Source organism: Dendrobates tinctorius, unplaced genomic scaffold (assembly GCF_039654945.1).
Source record: "Dendrobates tinctorius isolate UK_male_01 unplaced genomic scaffold, ASM3965494v1 ptg000049l, whole genome shotgun sequence".
NCBI lineage: Eukaryota > Metazoa > Chordata > Amphibia > Anura > Dendrobatidae > Dendrobates > Dendrobates tinctorius.
The window spans coordinates 4,508,550-4,529,816 of record NW_027361717.1 but is presented as its reverse complement, the minus strand read 5'-3'; positions in this window follow the sequence as shown (position 1 = coordinate 4,529,816).

Sequence of the window (21,267 nt, the reverse complement as noted above, 5' to 3'; positions counted from 1 at the left end):
GCATTTCTGGATTGCGATTCTTTCCGCCCCATGTGGTCTGAGTCCATCTTTCCATCTAGCTTCTCCAGGGGCGGACATAGACTGTAGTGGGCCCCTGTGCAAGAAATTTTTCAGCCCCGCCCTTCATAGGGCAACAAAGTTATTTGCTATTTGCTGTTATCTAATATTGAGGCTATGCAGGGCTGGATATAATATCTGTAGGGTGCTGCAGGGCTGTATTTATTATTTGCCAGTTGCAGCCTCCAAATTATATATACAGGCCAGCACAGCCTCCAAATAACATATATAGCCCACTAGCCCAGCATTGCCTCTAGTTGTTAATATATACAGCCCAGCACAGCCTCCAAATAAAATATGGTATACAGCCCAGCATAGCCTTCAGTTAATATATACATCCCAGCACAGCATCCAAATAACATATACAGCACAGCATAGCCTCCAGTTAATATATACATTCCAGCAACAGCCTTCAGGTAATATATACAGCACCCAGCACAGACTCCAGGTAATATATATAGCCCAGCACAGCCTCCAGTTAATATATACAGCCTAGCACAGCCTTCAGGTAAAATATACAGCCCACCACAGCTTCCAGGTAATATATACAGCCCAGCATAGCCTTTAAATAACATATATAGCCCAAGACAGCCTTCAGGTAATATATATATATAGGCACCCCCGTTTCCCTTTGTTTCATAATGCTCTCCCCCTTATGAGGTCTACTTTTTGCATAGTGCTTCTCGCCCTATGTGGCCCCCCAGTTTATGCTGTTTCTCCCCATGTGGCCCCCCTCAGTTTATGCTGCTTCTCCCCCTATGTGGGCTGCCTGAATCAAGTTTCTTCTCCCCCCATGAGCCGCCCCATTCATGAGCAGCCAAGCATCTCCCCCAGGGGCCCCCCATTCATGAACAGCCTTGCTTCTCCCCAGGGTCCCCCCTCATTCATGAGCAGCCAAGGCCATGCTTCTCCCCAGGCCAAGGGCCCCCCAATTCATGAGCAGCCAGGCCATGCTTTTCCCCAGGCCAGGGGCCCCCCCATTCATGAGCACCCAGGCCATGCTTCAAGTTCTCCCCAGGCCAGGGGCCCCCCATTCATGAGCAGCCAGGCCATGCTATAAGTTCTCCCCAGGCCAGGGGCCCCCACATTCATGAGCAGCCAGGCCATACTTCCCTTCTCCCCAGGCCAGGGGCCCCCCATTCATGAGCAGCCAGGCCACGCTTCAGTTCTCCCTCAGGACAGAGCCCCCCAAAAATCATGCCTGCCATGCTTCAGTTCTCCCCCAGAAGCCCCCCAAAATCTTGCCTGCCTCAGTCCCAGTCGCTCAGTCCTACTCAGCTCTGGTACTCTTACCTGGAGCAGGCAGGGCAGGCCAGACCAAGAGGATCCCCGCACTGTCCACACATTTCTGAGCTGCAGCATTTAGTTATGGGGCACGGCACACAGTGACTTCACAGACACACACTGAAGCTGGCGCTGCGGCTGCAGCCACCGTCCGGCTGGTGCCACACACACAGTGAGTGACAGTCAGTCTGTCTCCTCTCCCCCACAGTGGCAGCGCAGCACAGCACTTACGCTGATCTCGCCTCGGGGCTGGCTCCTCTGCACCGGCGCTCGCACTCTCAGGACCCGCTCCCGAATGCCTCCCGCAGTGCTGCTTTCCTCCTTGTGCCTCGGCTCCATGGCGCTTCACATGGTAAATTTGAATAGGTAAATAATTAGCATACCTCCCAACTTTTGAAGAAGGGAAAGAGGGAAAAAGGCTGAGGCGCAAGTTTTAGGCCACGCCCAGACCACACCCATTTTGTGACTAGTCACACCCATGTCCACACCCAGCCGCACCCATATAGCACTGCTGATCACACTGATTGCTATTAGGGGCATAGTGGCTGGTACTGTGGGCACACTGACTGGTACTAAGTAAAAGATAGAAAGAAAACAGAGAGAAAAAAGAAAATAGAGAAAGAAAGAAAGAAAGAAAAAGAAAGGAGAGCGAGAGAGAAGGAAAAAACAGCGAAAGAACAGAGAGAGAAAGAAGAAAGAACAGAGAGAAAGAAAGAGGGGAAAGAAAGAACAGAGAACGAAAGAAAGAACAGAGAGTGAAAGAAAGAACAGAGAGTGAAAGAAAGAACAGAGAGAGAATGAAAGGGGAAAGAAAGAAAGAAAGAAAGAAAGAACAGAGAAAAATAAAGAGGGGAAATAAAGAAAGAACAGAGAAAGAGAAAGAAAGAAAACACAGAGAGAAAGAAAGTGGGGACAGAAAAAAAGAACAAAGAGAGAGAAAGAAAGAACAGAGAGAGAAAGCAAGAGGGGAAAGAAAGAACAGAGAGAGAAAGAAAGAGGGGACAGAAAAAAAGAACAGAGGGAGAGCGAAAGAAAGAAAGAGGGGAAAGAAAGAAAGAGGGGAAAGAAAGAAAGAATAGAGAGAAAGAAAGAAAGAACAGAGAGAAAAAGAAAGAGGGGAAAGAAAGAACAGAGCGATAGAGAGAAAGAACGAGGGGAAGAAAGAAAAAGAAAGAAAGAAAGAAAGAGGGGAAAGAACAGAGAGAGAAGGAAAGAACAGAGAGAGAGAAATAAAAAAAAGAAAGATTAGAGAGAGAAAGAACAGAGTGAGAAAGAAAAAGAGACGGGAAGACAGAACAGAGAATGAGAAAGAAACAGAGAGAAAGAAAGAACAAAGAAAGAAAGAAACAGAGAGAGAGAAAGAAAGAAAAAAGAAAGAAAGATTCTATAAGATACTATAGCAGCCCGGCTCCCATTGTAATGGACACCTGAGCCTCCCGGTGCAGGACATATCATGATCCGCTCACATAGCTGGCATCCCTGATTCCATGGCAATCCTGCTGTCCGCTCTGTCGGAGGAGGACATGGTGATGGATCTGAAGCATTCTTGGTTCTCTCACAATCTCTTCATGAAATTACCTCATTTCCGGTCAGCTTCCAGCACATCACTTCTGGTGGACCGTCATGTGCGAGTTTTAAAGTGCTCCTCGGGGCTCTGCCATGTACTCCTGTGTCCATGGGAAAAGCCCACTTTGTATGCCTCGTACACACTTGGCTCCGCTCCGCACATCCAGCACACATATGGCGCCATTCCGTACACACACGGCTCCGCATACCCCATACACACGCGGCTCCGCTCCGCTCCGTACACCTCGTACACGCACGGCTCCGCTCCATACACACGCGACTCTGCTCCGTACGCCTTGTACACACGCGATTCCACTCCGTACACCTCATACACAAGTGTCTCCGCTCTCTACACCTCATACACACAGAGCTCCGCTCCATACACCTCGTACACACACGGCTCCGCTCTGTACGGCTCGCACACATGGTTCCATTCCGTACACCTCATACACACACGGCTCCGCTCCGTACACCTCGTACACACATGGTTCCACTCCGTACACACACGGTTCCGCTCTGTACACCTCATACACGCGCGGCTCTGCTCCGTACACGCGTGGCTCTGCTCCATACACCTCGTACACACGCAGCTCTGCTCCGTACACCTCGTACACACACAGCTCCGATCCGTACACCTCGTACACAAACAGCTCAGCTCCGTACACCTCATACACACACGGCTCCGCTCCGTACACCTCGTACAAACGCGGCTCTGCTCCGAACACGCGTGGCTCTGCTCCGTACACCTCGTACACATGCGGCTCTGCTCCGTACACCTCATACACACACAGCTCAGCTCCGTACACCTCATACACACGCGGCTCCGTATACCTCATACGCCTCGTACACACACAGCTCCGCTCCGTACACATCGTACACACGTGGCTCTGCTCCGTACACCTCATACACAGCTCAGCTCCGTACACATCATACACACACACGGCTCCGCTTCGTACACCTCATACACACGCGGCTCCGTACACCTCATACACACACAGCTCAGCTCCGTACACCTCATACACACACAACTCTGCTCCGTACACCTCGTACACACACAGCTCCGATCCGTACACCTCGTACACAAACAGCTCAGCTCCGTACACCTCATACACACACGGCTCCGCTCCGTACACCTCGTACAAACGCGGCTCTGCTCCGAACACGCGTGGCTCTGCTCCGTACACCTCGTACACATGCGGCTCTGCTCCGTACACCTCATACACACACAGCTCAGCTCCATACACCTCATACACACGCGGCTCCGTATACCTCATACGCCTCGTACACACACAGCTCCGCTCCGTACACATCGTACACACGTGGCTCTGCTCCGTACACCTCATACACACACAGCTCAGCTCCGTACACATCATACACACACACGGCTCCGCTTCGTACACCTCATACACACGCGGCTCCGTACACCTCATACACACACAGCTCAGCTCCGTACACCTCATACACACACAACTCTGCTCCTTACACATCGTACACACGCGGCTCTGCTCCGTACACCTCGTACACACACAGCTCTGCTCCGTACACCTCATACACACACAGCTCCGATCCGTACACACACAGATCCGCTCTGTACGCCTCGTACACACGCGGCTCTGCTCCGTACACCTCGTACACACGCGGCTCTGCTCCGTACACCTCGTACACACGCGGCTCTGCTCCGTACACCTCGTACACACGCGGCTCTGCTCCGTACACCTCGTACACACGCGGCTCTGCTCCGTACACCTCGTACACACGCGGCTCCGCTCCGTACACCTCGTACACACATGGCTCTGCTCCGTACACCTCATACACACACAGATCCGCTCTGTACACCTCGTACACACGCGGCTCCGCTCCGTACACCTCGTACACACACAGCTCCGCTCTGTACACCTCGTACACACGCGGCTCCGCTCCGTACACCTCGTACACACGGCTCTGCTCCGTACACCTCGTACACACATGGCTCTGCTCCGTACACCTCATACACACACAGCTCCGCTCTGTACACCTCGTACACACGCGGCTCCGCTCCGTACACCTCGTACACACACAGCTCCGCTCTGTACACCTCGTACACACGCGGCTCCGCTCCGTACACCTCGTACACACGGCTCTGCTCCGTACACCTCATACACACACAGCTCCGCTCTGTACACCTCGTACACACATGGCTCTGCTCCGTACACCTCATACACACACAGCTCCGCTCTGTACACCTCGTACACACATGGCTCTGCTCCGTACACCTCATACACACACAGATCCGCTCTGTACACCTCGTACACACATGGCTCTGCTACATCCACACTGTAAACCCCTCCTGACCCCACACATAAACTTTACCTCATCCAGCACCATGACAACCAGCACAACAGGGTCCTGAAGAGTGCAGACAGACAGAGGCAGACATGGCCCCTGGTCATGTGACCCCTGACTCCTCCCCTCTCACAGGTCCTCTGCACACAGAACACACACAACCCAGCCACATCATTGCAGGCTGCGGTGTGTCTATCTGGGATGGCGAGCATGGCGTCGGTGGATGGGGGGGCGTGGCGGCTGAGCGGCTCAGTGCAATGCGGGAAAAATAGCGTCCTGGGCGGGATGCGGGGTGTCAAAAACGGGACTGTCCCACGGGAATCGGGATGGTTGGAACTTGGGAGCCATGAATTAGCCATGCGGTGCTGGAGGCTGGAGGGGCACCCTCTCCCCCGGGGCCCCCTTCAATGAACGGGCTGCACGGGTGGTAGGTCCGCCCCTGAGCTTCCCAAGCTGTGTGTGCCCCTGGCTCCCGACGTCCATCTTGAGGTTGCCCTTGGCCATTAGATTGAATCACACTAAGGGTATTTATGGCAATCTGCTGCCCTGAATATTGAGCTCACAGTGTCCCTAGCAGCCCACTTATTCCTGCCGCATGTGCACTCTCGCCACCACACTAACTGGCCTGTCACTTCCTGGACTTGCCACTAACACTCATTTTCCCCTCCCAATCTGGGCTGGCTGCTAACCCCCAATTAACTCTATGCCTGTTGTGTTACTAGGGAAATGTCACATGCATTCTAGACAGTGACATCTTGTGACCGTTAGTTATTACTGCAGCCCACAGGGGAATTACAATTGTTATAACAAGGAAACCTATCAGGAACAAAACATTATTCACATACTACACCACAGTAGCATTGATGTCTTCATGGGGTACACAACAGCTAGTCCATCTCCTTACACAATATTAATAAAGCTGTTTGTGCTCCCACATAGTAATGTCCCCCATTTGAGTCCGCAATTAGCAATTCCTCCATTTGAGCCAACACTTTAACCCCTTCATGACCAGAGGTATTTTCCTTTTTGCATTTTAGCTTTTCGCTCCCATCCTTCCCAGAGCCATAACTCTTTTATTTTTTGGTCAATATGGCCATGTGAGGGCTTGTTTTTTGCGAGACGAGTTGTACCAACGAGTTGTTTTGCGAGAAAGACACCATTGGTTTTAACATATCATGTACTGGAAAACAGGAAAAAATACCAAGTGCAGTGAAATTGCAAAAAAAGTGCAAATCTACAATTGTTTTTTGTTTTGATTTTTTCATTATGTTCAATAAATGCTAACACTGACCTGCCATTATGATTCTCCACGTCATAGACACCAAACATGTATAGGTTCTTTTTTATCTAAGTGCTGAAAAAAAATACATTTTTCGATACCCCTAACGTCTCCATTTTTAGTGATCTCGGGTTGGGTGAAGACTTATTTTTGTGCGCCAAGCTGACATTTTTAATGATGCAATTTTGGTGCAGATACCATCTTTTGATCGCCTGTTGTTGCATTTTAAAAAAACGTAATTTTTTTACTTTTTTTCTACGTACGCCGTTTAGCGATTGGGTTAATTCTTGTTTTACATTGATAGATTGAGCGATTCTGAATGCAGTGATACCAAATATTTGTAGATTTGAATTTTGTTATTGTTTTATTTTGAATGGAGCAAAAGGGAGGTTATTTGAACTTTTATATATTTTTTATTTTTTTAAAAAAAATTTTTGTACTTTTGGCATGCTTCAGGGGCCCAATGGTTTTCCAAATTAGATCTCCGGGGGCCTACAACCTGATAAGAGTTCGGAAAGGGGACTAGTGGAAAATGGCATTCCTCACATCAGAGGGACTCTTTGAAAACCTGGTTATGCAATTTGGGTTAACTAATGACCCTGCTTTTTTCCAGAACTTTATCAATGTTGTGTTTTCTGACCTGATAGGCCATTTTGTTATCATTTATTTGGATGACATTTTGGTGTATTCCCCGGACAGTCATTCTCACTTGCAACATCTACGGACAGTTCTCCGGAGACTCAGGGAGAACCAATTGTTTGTTATAATGGAAAAATGTTCGTTTTTCGTACAGGAACTGTCTTTTTTGGGGCTAATTGTGTCCTGTGAGGGGTTTCGTATGGATCCTAAGAAGGTGCTGGCAATCGCACATTGGGTTCAGCCTCGAGATCTCAAGGGGCTCCAGCGCTTCTTAGGATTTGCGAACTATTTCCAGAGATTCATTAAAAGTTTCTCATAAGTGGTTAAACCACTCACGGATCTTACCTGGAAGGGGCCTGATGTAAAAAATTTAATATGCAAATAAAGTCCATGGAGCCTCATTTAAGAGTCTCAAACACGGGACTAGCCAGATCTTCCTCCAGGGAAGGACCCAGCCAAGGGGTGGCTCCTTTCGGAAACCACCATTACCACCATATTAAGTGGCCCTTTAAGTCAATATCCGCTCTATATGAGTTTACAGATATGATAAGGGAAATACCAAGGCCAGGTATCCATCCACAGACAGCTGTTTCGGAGTGTTGCCCCTCATCAGTGTGGAGTAGGATTCTAGCTAGGTGGGAGCAATGCCTAGTAGACCAACATCACAAAACAATCAGTGACCTCAGGGAGACCAGTCAAAGAAAACACTGCAGCAGCCAGCAAAGGTGCTCAATCACTGAAATCCTAGGTGCAATGCTCCCTTGTCATATCTGTAAACTCATAAAGAGCGGATATTGACTTAAAGGGCCACTCAATATGGTGGTAATGGTGTTTTCCGAAAGGAGCCACCCCTTGGCTGGGTCCTTAACTGTAAGAAGATCTGGCTAGTCCCGAGTTTGAGACTCTTAAATGAGTCTCCACGGACTTTATTTGCATATTCGTATTTCCCAGGGAGCATTGCACCTAGGATTTCACTGATTGAGCGCCTTTGCTGGCTGCCGCAATGTTTTCTTTGACTGGTCTCCCTGAGGTCAGTGATTGTTTTGTGATGTTGGTCTACTAGGCATTGCACCCACCTAGCCAGAATCTTACTCCACACTGATGAGGGGCAACACTCCGAAACAGCTGTCTGTGGATGGATACCTGGCCTTGGTATTTCCCTTGTCATAAAGAGCGGATATTGACTTAAAGGGCCACTTAATATGGTGGTAATGGTGGTTTCCGAAAGGAGCCACCCCTTGGCTGGGTCCTTCCCTGGAGGAAGATCTGGCTAGTCCCGTGTTTGAGACTCTTAAATGAGGCTCCACTGACTTTATTTGCATATTCATATTTCCCTGGGAGCATTGCACCTAGGATTTCACTGATTGAGCGCCTTTGCTGGCTGCCACAGAGTTTTCTTTGACTGGTCTCCCTGAGGTCAGTGATTGTTTTGTGATGATGTAAAAAATTGGTTGGGACTCGCTAAGGAGTCATTCTCAGCTCTTAAGGAATGTTTCATGTCCGCCCTGATGTTGGTTCAGCCAGACCCGTCCAAACCATTTATTGTGGAGGTGGATGCTTCTGAAGTGGGTGTCAAGATCCATTTTCGGATCTGTGGCAGAGTCTGGATTCTCTTATATGAACCTTTTTCCATTCTGGCCTCTGGGGTTAATATGGAGTTTTGCCCCCGGTGGCAGCTGGTGTTACTACAATTGTAGTTGGTCGGCTACAGGGTTTTTGCCCCCGGAGGCCGCTAGTGTTACTACATGTTTAATTAGTCAGCAGGTGGTGACCTCCCCCCTCCTTCCTGTAAAAGGTTGTCAGCTGCTGCTGCTCCCTGTTGGTAATACTGGTCATTCACTAACCAACCTTGGAGAAGAGAGGAGCTATTTGGAGCAGTGCTGTTGCAGCTTATCTGGAGCCTTGGTGCTTCAGCTGGAAGCTGTGTCTGGGTGCTGTACTCTGCTGCCTCAGGAGCATTGGCAGCAGAGAAAGCTAAGTTGTGTGTTATTCCCTGTCTGTTATTTTCCATGGTGTGTTTATTAGTACAGCGGTGAGGACCAGTTTCCGCACTTGCCAGTTCCCTAGTAAGGGATAGGTGCAGGGCAAGTGAGGGACTGAGGTATGCTGGTCGGTGACAGGTTGAAAGAACCTATATAGGGAACGCGAGGAGAGTTCAGGGCTCTTCCTTAGGAGAGTGCAGGAGGTGTCCACTTCCCTGTTCCCTATTATAGGGCCCACCATTGTAATTGTTTCCCCGGTGTACCCTTGTCTCTCTTGTTGTTTTGTGACCGACCAATCGTCGGGTCGCGTCATGCAGAGCCAGACATACCGTGACAGTGGGGTTGGGGGCAGTGCTGTCCCAGGGTCCGGCCACCCTTACTAATCTCAAACCCTGGGCCTTCTTCTCCAAGATGTTCTCTTCCGCCGAGAGAAACTATGATGCAGGCATTAGAGAACTTCTTGCGGTCAAACTGGCATTCGAAGAATGGAGGCACTTTTTGGATGGGGCGGCTCACCCTATCACTGTTATCACGGATCACAAAAATTTGGCATACCTTGAATCTGCTAAGAGGCTTACTCCTAGACAAGTCCGTTGGTCACTTTTTTTTTCACGATTTCAATTCTCCATTACTTTTCGACCAGGGTCCAAAAATGTTAAAGCGGATGCCCTGTCCAGAAGTTTTGACCCAGTGTCTCCCCCCAAGCTACCATCCTCCATTTTTCCCCAGGGGGTGGTAATGGCGGGGGTCTTGTCAGAGTTGAAACAAGAAGTTTTGAGGGCTCAGTTCCTAGCTCCGGCGACTAGGCCATGGGATAAATTGTTTGTTCCAGATTTATTGTGGCCTAGACTTCTGCAGGAGTTTCATGAGCCTAGGCTAAGTGCTCATCCCGGTATCACGGCCACTAGAGAGGCAGTAGCCAGGGTTTTTTGGTGGCCTTCACTTGGGTCCGATGTTAAGAAATTAATTTCTGTTTGTAGAGTCTGTGCCTGTTCCAAAAGCTTGCATAACCGGCCGGCTGGGGAACTCATACCTTTACCGGTTCCTGATAGGCCATGGACTCATATCTCCATGGACTTTATTACCGGTCTTCCACCTTCCAGGGGCAATACCATGATCTAGGTGGTGGTGAATAGGTTTTTGAAACAGGCCCATTTCATTCCCTTGGCAGCATTACCCTCAGCAGAAACGTTGTCAATGCTGTTTGTGCAGCATGTGGTCTGATTGCATGGGGTACCCCTGAATGTTGTGTCTGACAGAGGTGTGCAGTTTGTGGCCAAATTTTGGAGGGCATTCAGTAAGAAATTGGGCATCTCACTCTCCTTCTTGTCGGCATATCACCCGGAGAGTAATGGTCAGATGGAACACACCAATCAATCCCTGGAACAAATTCTCAGGTGTCTGACCTTCGCCAGACAGGAGGATTGGTGTGATGCGTTACCGTTGGTGGAATTCGCTTTTAACAACCGGGTGAGTCAGTCTACCAACATGTCTCCATTCCTGATCAATTATGGGTTTAATCCTCATTTTGGGGAGTTTTCACGGTTGGATTCCGGTTGTCCAGGGGTGGAGGTATCCGTTCAACGGTTAAAAAACCTGGGCTGAAGTCCAGCGTAATATCTCTCGTGCCCAGGGGAGGTATAAATATTTCGCTGACAAAAAGAGAGCCACGGGACACATGTTTCAGGTGGGGGAGAAGATTTGGCTTTCCACATGTAACATCAACTTGAAGGTACCATCAGGTAAATTGGGATCAAAGTTCATTGGTCCGTACGAGATTATGGAGATAGTCAACCCAGTGGCATATAGGTTGCGTCTCCCTGCCTCCTTAAAAATATCCAATGTGTTCCATAAATCTCTGTTGAAACCCATGGGGTCTGCCAAGGAGGACTCTGAGTCTGTTGTTCCTCCAGTGTTGGTGGAGGGTCACTTGGGGTATGAGGTCGGACATATTGTGGACTCTCGGTGGGTGCGCAGCTCCTTGCAGTACCTGGTCCACTGGAAGGGATATGGACCAGAGGATCACTCATGGATCCCTACTCACTCGGTACATGCCGATCACATGGTTCGGGCTTTCCATGCCAAATACCCGGGGAAGCCTGGGGGTCCAGAGGCCCCCCATTGAGAGGGGGGTACTGTCATGATCCCAGTGCAGGTTTTGACCTGCATGCCAGGGGTTATTGTCTTGATCCCAGTGCAGGCCTGTCTGCACACCTGGGGTTAATTATTGTGGCCTCTCTTTCATTCAGGGAGAGCTTCTTATAGCCCTGGGAAGCGCCAAGCCCCGTCAGTTATACTTTTGCCATTGGCCGAGTGTGGTGACCCCTGTGTGCCGGTGCCTTGTGCCTGTCTTCTAGCTTGCTTACTTCTATGGTTCTGACCCAGTTCTGTTCTCCGTTGTGAGTTTGCCTGTTGATTCTGTACTGTATATCTGTTTCTCTGGTTTCTGACTTCTTGGCTACGTCCTGAATATCCGTTCTGTCTAGTCCTTTGGTATTCTTGTGCTATTTCATGCTTTGACCCCGGCCTGATCTGGGTTATGTCTCTGTCTATGCCCCTTGGTAACTGTGACAACTCCTGGAGTGGACCCTCTGGGTCGTGACACCAACCCTCCCAGGGCGAGCTGACCTAGTGAAGACCACCCCCTATACAGGGAGTGTCAGGGGCAAGCCCCAGGGGGTGAGGCACCACGACTGCTGGCACCAGGCGGCCGGCTCACAGGAGACACGAGTGGGTGAGAGTGTCTGCAGGAACGTGTAAAGTGTGGACACGGGAGCACGTGGTATACAGAGACTTCGTTCGTCCGGGTGTGAGTGAAGCAGGAAGCGTGCAAGGAGCACGTCAGAGCACTGAGTCAGGCAGCAGGTGTGCCAGGAGGTGTAACAGAGTAAGAGACTGAGTACAGGATCAGAGTGTGTGCCCGGAGGCACAACTGAGTATAAGACAGAGCACGGAATCAGAGTGTGGGCCAGGAGGCACGACTGAGTATAAGACAGAGTACAGGGTAAGAGCGTGTGCCAGGAGGCACAACCGAGTATGAGACAGAGTACAGTGTCAGAGCATGTGCCAGGAGGCACAACCGAGTACGAGACAGAACACAGGGTCAGAGCGTGTGCCAGGAGGCACAACCAAGTACAAAGCAGAGTGCAGATTCAGAGCGTGTGCCAAGAGGCACAACAGAGTGCAAGGCAGAGGACCTGAGTACAGCACACAGCCAGGCAGGGACACGGCAGACCAAGCCAGGAAGCACAACAATAATCAGGCACCTCCCCTAGGGGGAGGTCGTCTGATATAGCACATGACTACTACTGGTTCCGGGTCAGGAACTAGCCAGAAAGCACATGACCACTACAGGTTCCGGGTCAGGTCCTCCATTACCATAGAGAGGACCGAGCCCTATACAGCACTGACAGGAGCGCGCAAGCGCAAACGTGACATGTAGGAGGAGGCCCGGGGACGAGAGCTGCGCGTGCGCACCCTACGGGACCCCCGGAGTGACCGCAGCTCCGGAAGAGATGACGTCGGGACTGAGGTCCCGCCCCCAGGTGAGCACGGCGTGACAGTACCCCCCCCTTTACGCCCCCTCTTTCTAAAACTGGAGAGGAACTTAGACAAAATCTGGGGTGCGTGGATATTCTCCCTGGGTTCCCATGACCTCTCCTCGGGGCCAAAACCCTTCCAATCGACCAGGAACATGGTTCTCCCTCTTACCTTCTTCATGGCCAAAATGTCATTCACCTCAAACTCATCCCCCAAGCCAACAGGCTGGGGTGTGTGGCCTGGAGAAGGATGAAATCGGTTAAGAACCACAAGTTTTAGGAGAGACACATGGAAGGAATTGGGAATACGGAGTGAAGGAGGCAGCTTCAATTTGTAAGCAACATCATTAATCCGCCTGAGGACCTCAAAAGGACCAATGTAACGGGGACCCAGTTTGTAAGATGGTACCTTAAGGCGGACGTATTTGGTGGAGAGCCACACCTTGTCACCAGGGAGAAATGGAGGAACGTACAGGCGCCTCTTGTCAGCGTGTAATTTCATTCTGTCCCGTGCTTTCTCGAGAGCGGTTTTGGTCTCCTGCCATACCCTGGAGAACTCCACAGACTGAGAATCGGCAGCAGGTACCCCCGAGACAGGAAGTACCGGTAGAGGCACATTGAGATGCTGTCCAAAGACGATGAAGAAAGGAGACTTGGTAGACGATTCACTGGAGTGATTATTGTAGGCGAACTCAGCCCAAGGAAGTAGACCGACCCAGTCATTCTGATGAGCATTAGAAAAATGCCGGAGATAGGATGTAAGGATCTGGTTGGTATGTTCCACCTGCCCATTGGTTTGGGGGTGATAGGCGGAAGAGAAATCCAATGACACTTTCATGAGTCCGCATAGAGCTCTCCAGAACCGGGAGGTGAATTGGACCCCTCTATCCGACACGATGTGCTGGGGGAAGCCGTGAATCCTGAAGATATGGGAAATGAAGATCTTCGCCAAGTCAGGAGCAGAGGGTAGTCCGGGAAGAGGAATGAAGTGAGCCATCTTTGAAAATCGGTCTACAACCACCAAGACCACAGTACAACCGGAAGAACAAGGCAGATCAGTAATGAAATCCATGGCTATGTGCTGCCATGGAGCCGACGGAATGGGAAGCGGGAACAGAAGACCAGAGGGTGGTTGTCTGGGTATCTTGTTCTGGGCACAGGACGGGCAAGATGCTACAAAGTCTTTAACATCCTGGGAGAGTGAAGGCCACCAATAATGGCGAGAGATTAAGTCCAAAGTCTTTTTGACACCAACGTGGCCGGCAATCTTGGACGAATGTCCCCAATTTAGCACTCGTTTTCGGTTATTCTCAGCCACAAAGGTTCTTCCCGGAGGTAACGTGGTTAACTTGACAGGAGCCACAGTAATTACTTTGGATAAATCAATGATATGAGAGGGTTCTTCCTCTGCATCAGACGACAGGAATGATCTTGACAACGCATCCGCTCTAACGTTCTTATCGCCGGGCCGAAAATGTAGCTCAAAGTCAAAGCGGGCGAAGAATAGGGACCACCTGGCTTGCCGAGGATTGAGCCTCTGTGCGGACTGGATGTACGCCAGGTTCTTATGGTCTGTGAAGATCTTGAATGGATGTATGGCACCCTCCAGTAAGTACCTCCACTCCTCCAAGGCCAACTTAATGGCCAATAGCTCTTTGTCGCCAATGGAGTAGTTCTGCTCAGTGGAGGAAAATACTTTAGAAAAGAAGCCACAGGTGACAAAACGTCCAGAAGAGGATTTCTGCAGAAGGACTGCGCCAGCCCCAGTAGAGGATGCGTCTACCTCGAGAGTGAAAGGTCTACTAACCTCAGGTCGGTGAAGCGCCGGAGCAGCGGCGAAGGCTTGTTTCAACGACTGGAAGGCCTCTTCAGCCTCAGAGGGCCAAGCCTTTGGGTTAGCTCCCTTGCAGATAAGGGACGAGATGGGGCGAACCAACGAGGAAAAATGAGGAACGAACTGTCGGTAGTAGTTCGCAAAACCAAGGAAGCGTTGGATTGCCTTCACCCCATGGGGCTGTGGCCAATCGAGGACGGCGGACACTTTTGCCGGATCCATGCATAGACCTGATTCTGAGATAATGTACCCCAAGAATGGCAGGGACGTTTGCTCGAAGGCACATTTCTCGAGCTTGGCATAAAGGCGGTTCTCCCTCAGGCGCTGGAGGACTTGACGCACGTTCTTTCTGTGGGCGGAGAGGTCTGGAGAAAAAACGAGGATGTCATCCAGATAGACTACCACGCAGGAGTACAGCATATCCCGGAAGACGTCATTCACGAACTCCTGGAAAACCGCTGGGGCATTGCAGAGGCCGAAAGGCATGACCAAGTACTCGTAGTGACCGTCTCTGGTGTTAAAGGCGGTCTTCCACTCATCCCCGGAACGAATGCGGATCAAGTTGTAGGCCCCACGAAGATCCAGTTTGGTGAAAATTCGAGCTCCTCTAAGTCGGTCAAAGAGCTCCGGGATCAATGGCAATGGGTACTTGTTCTTGACCGTGATATTGTTCAGGCCTCGGTAGTCTATGCAAGGACGGAGGGAGCCGTCCTTCTTTTTTACAAAGAAAAATCCCGCTCCCGCGGGCGAGGAGGACTTACGGATGAAACCTCTAGCAAGGTTCTCCTGGATATAGTCAGACATAGCTTGGGTCTCAGCAGGGGATAGCGGGTATATCCTACCCCTGGGTGGCGTAGAACCAGGAATGAGGTCAATCGGACAGTCATATGGCCGATGGGGGGGCAGAGTCTCGGCCTCCTTCTTGTCGAAAACATCTGCAAAGGACCAGTAAGCCGACGGCAGACCTGTAGGTGCCGGGGATGGACCGGCAGAGTTCATCAGACGGACAGGCAACAGGCACTTCTCCTGACCGAACGGTCCCCACCGGAGTATCTCGCCCGACCGCCAGTCCAGGGTTGGCTCATGAGTCCGTAGCCAAGGAAGGCCTAGAAGAAGTGCGTGAGACATGGTGGACAAGACGAGGAAGGAGATCTTCTCCAGGTGCAGGGCTCCGATCTGCAGATCGATCTCTTCGGTGGCCTGGGTAACGGACTCCAGCACGGACGTACCATTGACCGAAACAATCGACCGAGGAGTCTCCAGGGATCTGACAGGAATCCGGTATTTTTTAACCGCCTCGAGTGTGATAAAATTCCCCTCCGCGCCAGAATCCAGGAAAGCCTCCTCAGAATAACGCTTGGCACCGAGATTCAATAATACGGACACGAGCAGGGGAGGAGAGGAATCACGTACACCTAGGGAGGCCTCTCCTATCAACCCTAGGCGGAGAAGTTTCCCGGCTTCTTGGAGCAGGAACGGAGGAGGTGAGAGGAGCTCCTCTCTCTGGCTAATTCACGGGCACGTTCCTGAAACCGCAGGTCGATGCGTGTCGCCAGTGAGATCAGATCCTCTAAAGAGGTGGGAGTATCCCGACCTGCCAGTACGTCTTTGATCCGACTGGACAGGCCACGCCAAAAGATCCCTACGAGAGCCTCGTTGTTCCAACCGAGTTCGGAGGCCAAGGTACGAAAACGGATGGCATACTGTCCTACCGGTAGCGTACCCTGATGGAGGTTAAAGAGGGACTCGGTGATAGAGGCCAGCCGACCCGGCTCGTCGAACACCTTGCGGAAGGTGTCCAAAAAGGTGGAAAGCCGAGAGACGAGTGGGTCATTGCGCTCCCAGAGGGGGTTCACCCATGCTAATGCCTCCCCCTCTAAGTGTGAAACAATAAAGGCAATTTGGGCGCGCTCAGTGGGATAGTGCTGCGGCAAAAGCTCAAAATGTAACCGGCATTGGTTCAGAAATCCTCGACAAAACTTAGGGTCCCCGCTATATCGGGGTGGCTTGCCGAGGCGCGGCATCGGGTGCGGGGCCGAGGACTGGGCAGAAACGGATTGTATGGCCGACAAACGAGACTCCATGGATTTCAAAAAGACCATAATCCTGGTCTGACTCTCCCGTAGGAACACCAGTTCCTTTTGGATGGAGGTGGTGGCACCAGCGGGGTCCATGGCCTGATTATACTGTGACGACTCCTGGAGTGGACCCTCTGGGTCGTGACACCAACCCTCCCAGGGCGAGCTGACCTAGTGAAGACCACCCCCTATACAGGGAGTGTCAGGGGCAAGCCCCAGGGGGTGAGGCACCACGACTGCTGGCACCAGGCGGCCGGCTCACAGGAGACACGAGTGGGTGAGAGTGTCTGCAGGAACGTGTAAAGTGTGGACACGGGAGCACGTGGTATACAGAGACTTCGTTCGTCCGGGTGTGAGTGAAGCAGGAAGCGTGCAAGGAGCACGTCAGAGCACTGAGTCAGGCAGCAGGTGTGCCAGGAGGTGTAACAGAGTAAGAGACTGAGTACAGGATCAGAGTGTGTGCCCGGAGGCACAACTGAGTATAAGACAGAGCACGGAATCAGAGTGTGTGCCAGGAGGCACGACTGAGTATAAGACAGAGTACAGGGTAAGAGCGTGTGCCAGGAGGCACAACCGAGTATGAGACAGAGTACAGTGTCAGAGCATGTGCCAGGAGGCACAACTGAGTACGAGACAGAACACAGGGTCAGAGCGTGTGCCAGGAGGCACAACCAAGTACAAAGCAGAGTGCAGATTCAGAGCGTGTGCCAAGAGGCACAACAGAGTGCAAGGCAGAGGACCTGAGTACAGCACACAGCCAGGCAGGGACACGGCAGACCAAGCCAGGAAGCACAACAATAATCAGGCACCTCCCCTAGGGGGAGGTCGTCTGATATAGCACATGACTACTACTGGTTCCGGGTCAGGAACTAGCCAGAAAGCACATGACCACTACAGGTTCCGGGTCAGGTCCTCCATTACCATAGAGAGGACCGAGCCCTATACAGCACTGACAGGAGCGCGCAAGCGCAAACGTGACATGTAGGAGGAGGCCCGGGGACGAGAGCTGCGCGTGCGCACCCTACGGGACCCCCGGAGTGACCGCAGCTCCGGAAGAGATGACGTCGGGACTGAGGTCCCGCCCCCAGGTGAGCACGGCGTGACAGTACCCCCCCTTTACGCCCCCTCTTTCTAAAACTGGAGAGGAACTTAGACAAAATCTGGGGTGCGTGGATATTCTCCCTGGGTTCCCATGACCTCTCCTCGGGGCCAAAACCCTTCCAATCGACCAGGAACATGGTTCTCCCTCTTACCTTCTTCATGGCCAAAATGTCATTCACCTCAAACTCATCCCCCAAGCCAACAGGCTGGGGTGTGTGGCCTGGAGAAGGATGAAATCGGTTAAGAACCACAGGTTTTAGGAGAGACACATGGAAGGAATTGGGAATACGGAGTGAAGGAGGCAGCTTCAATTTGTAAGCAACATCATTAATCCGCCTGAGGACCTCAAAAGGACCAATGTAACGGGGACCCAGTTTGTAAGATGGTACCTTAAGGCGGACGTATTTGGTGGAGAGCCACACCTTGTCACCAGGGAGAAATGGAGGAACGTACAGGCGCCTCTTGTCAGCGTGTAATTTCATTCTGTCCCGTGCTTTCTCGAGAGCGGTTTTGGTCTCCTGCCATACCCTGGAGAACTCCACAGACTGAGAATCGGCAGCAGGTACCCCCGAGACAGGAAGTACCGGTAGAGGCACATTGAGATGCTGTCCAAAGACGATGAAGAAAGGAGACTTGGTAGACGATTCACTGGAGTGATTATTGTAGGCGAACTCAGCCCAAGGAAGTAGACCGACCCAGTCATTCTGATGAGCATTAGAAAAATGCCGGAGATAGGATGTAAGGATCTGGTTGGTACGTTCCACCTGCCCATTGGTTTGGGGGTGATAGGCGGAAGAGAAATCCAATGACACTTTCATGAGTCCGCATAGAGCTCTCCAGAACCGGGAGGTGAATTGGACCCCTCTATCCGACACGATGTGCTGGGGGAAGCCGTGAATCCTGAAGATATGGGAAATGAAGATCTTCGCCAAGTCAGGAGCAGAGGGTAGTCCGGGAAGAGGAATGAAGTGAGCCATCTTTGAAAATCGGTCTACAACCACCAAGACCACAGTACAACCGGAAGAACAAGGCAGATCAGTAATGAAATCCATGGCAATGTGCTGCCATGGAGCCGACGGAATGGGAAGCGGGAACAGAAGACCGGAGGGTGGTTGTCTGGGTATCTTGTTCTGGGCACAGGACGGGCAAGATGCTACAAAGTCTTTAACATCCTGGGAGAGTGAAGGCCACCAATAATGGCGAGAGATTAAGTCCAAAGTCTTTTTGACACCAACGTGGCCGGCAATCTTGGACGAATGTCCCCAATTTAGCACTCGTTTTCGGTTATTCTCAGCCACAAAGGTTCTTCCCGGAGGTAACGTGGTTAACTTGACAGGAGCCACAGTAATTACTTTGGATAAATCAATGATATGAGAGGGTTCTTCCTCTGCATCAGACGACAGGAATGATCTTGACAACGCATCCGCTCTAACGTTCTTATCGCCGGGCCGAAAATGTAGCTCAAAGTCAAAGCGGGCGAAGAATAGGGACCACCTGGCTTGCCGAGGATTGAGCCTCTGTGCGGACTGGATGTACGCCAGGTTCTTATGGTCTGTGAAGATCTTGAATGGATGTATGGCACCCTCCAGTAAGTACCTCCACTCCTCCAAGGCCAACTTAATGGCCAATAGCTCTTTGTCGCCAATGGAGTAGTTCTGCTCAGTGGAGGAAAATACTTTAGAAAAGAAGCCACAGGTGACAAAACGTCCAGAAGAGGATTTCTGCAGAAGGACTGCGCCAGCCCCAGTAGAGGATGCGTCTACCTCGAGAGTGAAAGGTCTACTAACCTCAGGTCGGTGAAGCGCCGGAGCAGCGGCGAAGGCTTGTTTCAACGACTGGAAGGCCTCTTCAGCCTCAGAGGGCCAAGCCTTTGGGTTAGCTCCCTTGCAGATAAGGGACGAGATGGGGCGAACCAACGAGGAAAAATGAGGAACGAACTGTCGGTAGTAGTTCGCAAAACCAAGGAAGCGTTGGATTGCCTTCACCCCATGGGGCTGTGGCCAATCGAGGACGGCGGACACTTTTGCCGGATCCATGCATAGACCTGATTCTGAGATAATGTACCCCAAGAATGGCAGGGACGTTTGCTCGAAGGCACATTTCTCGAGCTTGGCATAAAGGCGGTTCTCCCTCAGGCGCTGGAGGACTTGACGCACGTTCTTTCTGTGGGCGGAGAGGTCTGGAGAAAAAACGAGGATGTCATCCAGATAGACTACCACGCAGGAGTACAGCATATCCCGGAAGACGTCATTCACGAACTCCTGGAAAACCGCTGGGGCATTGCAGAGGCCGAAAGGCATGACCAAGTACTCGTAGTGACCGTCTCTGGTGTTAAAGGCGGTCTTCCACTCATCCCCGGAACGAATGCGGATCAAGTTGTAGGCCCCACGAAGATCCAGTTTGGTGAAAATTCGAGCTCCTCTAAGTCGGTCAAAGAGCTCCGGGATCAATGGCAATGGGTACTTGTTCTTGACCGTGATATTGTTCAGGCCTCGGTAGTCTATGCAAGGACGGAGGGAGCCGTCCTTCTTTTTTACAAAGAAAAATCCCGCTCCCGCGGGCGAGGAGGACTTACGGATGAAACCTCTAGCAAGGTTCTCCTGGATATAGTCAGACATAGCTTGGGTCTCAGCAGGGGATAGCGGGTATATCCTACCCCTGGGTGGCGTAGAACCAGGAATGAGGTCAATCGGACAGTCATATGGCCGATGGGGGGGGCAGAGTCTCGGCCTCCTTCTTGTCGAAAACATCTGCAAAGGACCAGTAAGCCGACGGCAGACCTGTAGGTGCCGGGGATGGACCGGCAGAGTTCATCAGATGGACAGGCAACAGGCACTTCTCCTGACAGAACGGTCCCCACCGGAGTATCTCGCCCGACCGCCAGTCCAGGGTTGGCTCATGAGTCCGTAGCCAAGGAAGGCCTAGAAGAAGTGCGTGAGACATGGTGGACAAGACGAGGAAGGAGATCTTCTCCAGGTGCAGGGCTCCGATCTGCAGATCGATCTCTTCGGTGGCCTGGGTAACGGACTCCAGCACGGACGTACCATTGACCGAAACAATCGACCGAGGAGTCTCCAGGGATCTGACAGGAATCCGGTATTTTTTAACCGCCTCGAGTGTGATAAAATTCCCCTCCACACCAGAATCCAGGAAAGCCTCCTCAGAATAACGCTTGGCACCGAGATTCAATAATACGGACACGAGCAGGGGAGGAGAGGAATCACGTACACCTAGGGAGGCCTCTCCTATCAACCCTAGGCGGAGAAGTTTCCCGGCTTCTTGGAGCAGGAACGGAGGAGGTGAGAGGAGCTCCTCTCTCTGGCTAATTCACGGGCACGTTCCTGAAACCGCAGGTCGATGCGTGTCGCCAGTGAGATCAGATCCTCTAAAGAGGTGGGAGTATCCCGACCTGCCAGTACGTCTTTGATCCGACTGGACAGGCCACGCCAAAAGATCCCTACGAGAGCCTCGTTGTTCCAACCGAGTTCGGAGGCCAAGGTACGAAAACGGATGGCATACTGTCCTACCGGTAGCGTACCCTGATGGAGGTTAAAGAGGGACTCGGTGATAGAGGCCAGCCGACCCG